Here is a 5,000-nt window from a genome sequence, read left to right on the forward strand (position 1 = left end):
CAGCTCAGACTGCTTTTTAAATCGGGCACAGCCAGTCAGAACAGAGCTTATTTGCATATATCGGTCTTAAAGGCGCAGTGGCAGAAACAGGCTGTGTGACTGTAATGGGAGAACGGTGTGAAAATGAGTTGAGTGTTTCTGGTTCTGTAGCCTGGTTCTGGAGTGTTTCTGGTTCTGGAGCATTTCTGGTTCTGTAGCCTGGTTCTGGAGCGTTTCTGGTTCTGTGGCCGTGTTCAGCTCTGGCTGAATCGACCCTCAGACACAGTCAAGCTTCATCCTCAGCGTCCAGTTCTCACTGATGGTGCTGTGAAGGTCAGAGGAGCAGACTCTCACTGACCGCCGCCTCAGAACAACACCAGCACACTTACTCTTCCACACATGGACACACGCATGCAAGCTTTCTCACACACAGAGCGCGAGAGGGAGCGCGACTGCACTCGTGCTCTTTTTAAAGACTGCTGTTCCTCACTGACCACCTCAGAGAAAACACTACGCATCACAGAGCTGCTCACACACACACCCACAGACCACACTCACTCACACACACACCCACACTCATAGACACTCACACACACACACCCACAGACCACACTCACTCACACACACACCCACACTCACAGACACTCACACACCCACAGACCACACTCACTCACACACACACCCACACTCACAGACACTCACACACACACACCCACAGACCACACTCACACACACACACACCCACAGACCACACTCACTCACACACACACCCACAGACCACACTCACTCACACACACACTCACACACACCCACACTCACACACACACACCCACAGACCACACTCACTCACACACACCCACACTCACACACACACACCCACAGACCACACTCACTCACACACATCCACACTCACAGACAGACACTCACACACACACCCACAGACCACACTCACTCACACACACACCCACAGACCACACTCACTCACACACACACTCACACACACCCACACTCACACACACACACCCACAGACCACACTCACTCACACACACACTCACACACACCCACACTCACACACACACACCCACAGACCACACTCACTCACACACATCCACACTCACAGACAGACACTCACACACACACCCACAGACCACACTCACTCACACACACACCCACACTCAGACACTCACACACACACACCCACAGACCACACTCACTCACACACACACACACCCACACTCACAGACAGACACACTCACACCCACAGACCACACACACTCACTCACACACACTCACAGACACACACACCCACAGACCACACCCACACTCACTCACTCACACACACACTCACACACACCCACACTCACAGACACACACACACACACCCACAGACCACACTCACTCACACACACACTCACACACACCCACACTCACAGACACTCACACACACACACCCACAGACCACACTCACTCACACACACACTCACACACACCCACACTCACAGACACTCACACACACACACCCACAGACCACACTCACTCACACACACCCACACTCACAGACAGACACTCACACACACACCCACAGACCACACTCACTCACACACACACACACACACACTCACAGACAGACACACTCACACCCACAGACCACACACACTCACTCACACACACTCACAGACACACACACCCACAGACCACACCCACACTCACTCACTCACACACACACTCACACACACCCACACTCACAGACACTCACACACACACCCACAGACCACACTCACTCACACACACACTCACACACACCCACACTCACAGACACTCACACACACACACCCACAGACCACACTCACTCACACACACCCACACTCACAGACAGACACTCACACACACACACCCACAGACCACACTCACTCACACACACACACACACACACACACACTCACAGACAGACACACTCACACCCACAGACCACACACACTCACTCACACACACTCACAGACACACACACCCACAGACCACACCCACACTCACTCACTCACACACACACACACACACACCCACACTCACAGACACACACACCCACAGACCACACTCACTCACACACACACTCACACACACCCACAGACACACACACACACACACCCACAGACCACACTCACTCACACACACACACACCCACAGACCACACTCACTCACACACACACACACCCACAGACCACACTCACTCACACACACACACACCCACAGACGACACTCACACACAGACACACACACACCCACAGACCACACTCACTCACACACACAGACACACACACCCACACTCACAGACACACACACACACCCACAGACCACACTCACACATACAGTGGGTTGCAAAAGTATTCATACCCCTTGAACTTTTCCATATTTTGTCACATTACAACCACAAACATAAATATATTTCACTGGAATTTAATGTGAAAGACCAACACAAAGTGGTATACAATTGTGAAGTGGAAAGAAAATTATACATGAATCAAAACATTTTTTACAAATAAAAAACTAATAAGTGTGACATGCAAAAGTATTCAGCCCCCTTTTCCCTGAGTGCAACCAATTGCATTCAGAAGTTGCCTGATGACTGCTAATGACTCAAAAGGGTCCACCTGTGTGTAATCTAATCTCAGTACAAATACAGCTGCTCCGTGACGGCCTCAGATGTTGGTTAAGAGAATATTGGGGAGCAAACAGCATCATGAAGTCCAAAGAACACACCAGACAGGTTAGGAATATGGTTTTGGAGAAGTTTAAAGCAGGCTTAGGTTATAAAAAGATTTCCCAAGCTTTGAACATCTCACGGAGCACTGTTCAATCCATCATCTGGAAATGGAAAGAGTATGGCACCACAGTAAACCTGCCAAGACAAGGCCGTCCACCTAAACTTACAGGCCGAACAAGGAGATCACTGATCAGAGAGGCAGCCAAGAGGCCCATGGTGACTCTGGATGAAATGCAGAGAGCCACAGCTCAGGTGGGGGAAACTGTCCACAGGACAACAATTAGTCGTGCACTACACAAATGTGGTCTTTATGGAAGAGTGGCAAGGAGAAAGCCATTGTTAAAAGAAAACCATAAGAAGTCCCGTTTGCAGTTTGCCAGAAGCCATGTTGAGGACACAGCAAACATGTGGAAGAAGGTGCTTTGGTCAGACGAGACCAAAATAGAACTTTTTGGCCACAATGCAAAACGCTATGCGTGGCGGAGAAATAACACTGCACATCACTCTGAAAACACCATCCCCACTGTCAAATATGGTGGTGGCAGCATCATGCTCTGGGGGTGCTTCTCTTCAGCAGGGACCGGGAAGTTGGTCAAAGTTGATGGGAAGATGGATGGAGCCAAATACAGGGCAATCTTGGAAGAAAACCTGTTGGAGTCAGCAAAAGATTTGAGACTGGGGCGGAGGTTCACCTTCCAGCAGGACAATGACCCTAAACATAAAGCCAGAGCTACAATGGAGTGGTTTAAAAAAAGAATATTCATGTGTTAGAATGGCCCAGTCAGAGTCCAGACCTAAACCCAATTGAGAATTTGTGGCAAGATCTCAAAACTGCTGTTCACAAACGCTCTCCATCCAATCTGACTGAGCTTGAGCTGTTTTGCAAGGAGGAATGGGCAAGAATTTCAGTCACTAGATGTGCAAAGCTGGTGGAGGCATACCCTAAAAGACTTGCAGCTGTAATTGCAGCAAAAGGTGGCTCCACAAAGTATTGACTCAGGGGGGCTGAATACTTTTGCACGTCGCACTTATTAGTTTTTTATTTGTAAAAAATGTTTTGATTCATGTATAATTTTCTTTCCACTTCACAATTGTATACCACTTTGTGTTGGTCTTTCACATTAAATTCCAGTGAAATATATTTATGTTTGTGTTTGTAATGTGACAAAATATGGAAAAGTTCAAGGGGTATGAATACTTTTGCAACCCACTGTACACCCACAGACCACACTCACTCACACACACCCTCACACACCCACACTCACACACACACCCACAGACCACACTCCCACACACCCATACTCACAGACACACACTCACACACACACCCACACACACCCACACTCACAGACACACCCACAGACCACACTCACTCACACACACCCACACTCACAGACAGACACTCACACACACACCCACACTCAGACAGACACTCGCACCCACACTCACACACACACCCACAGACCACACTCACTCACTCACACAGACACACACACACACCCACAGACCACACTCACTCACACACACACTCACACACACCCACACTCACAGACACACACACACCCACAGACCACACTCACACACACACCCACAGACCACACTCACTCACACACACCCACACTCAGACAGACACACTCACACCCACAGACCACACTCACTCACACACTCACTCACACACACTCACAGACACACACACCCACAGACCACACTCACTCACACACACACTCACACACACCCACACTCACAGACACTCACACACACACCCACAGACCACACTCACTCACTCACACAGACACACACACACACCCACAGACCACACTCACTCACACACACACTCACACTCACTCACACACACACTCACACACACCCACACTCACAGACACACACACACACCCACAGACCACACTCACACACACCCACAGACCACACTCACTCACACACACCCTCACACACCCACACTCAGACACTCACACACACACCCACAGACCACACTCCCACACACCCATACTCACAGACACACACTCAAACACACACCCACACACACCCACACTCACAGACAGACACACCCACAGACCACACTCACTCACACACACCCACACTCACAGACAGACACTCACACACACACCCACACTCAGACAGACACTCGCACACACACCCACACTCACACACACACCCACAGACCACACTCACTCACTCACACAGACACACACACACACCCACAGACCACACTCACTCACACACACTCACACACACCCACACTCA

General features: G+C 49.9%; 1 protein-coding gene across 3 annotated transcripts in view; it reads left to right on the top strand.

The window, feature by feature from the left end:
- Positions 1-5,000, top strand: part of LOC108415257 (AF4/FMR2 family member 1-like) — a 76,661-nt gene that overhangs the window by 35,532 nt on the left and 36,129 nt on the right. The window lies entirely within an intron of this gene.

Source organism: Pygocentrus nattereri, chromosome 16, assembly GCF_015220715.1.
Source record: "Pygocentrus nattereri isolate fPygNat1 chromosome 16, fPygNat1.pri, whole genome shotgun sequence".
Taxonomy (NCBI): domain Eukaryota; kingdom Metazoa; phylum Chordata; class Actinopteri; order Characiformes; family Serrasalmidae; genus Pygocentrus; species Pygocentrus nattereri.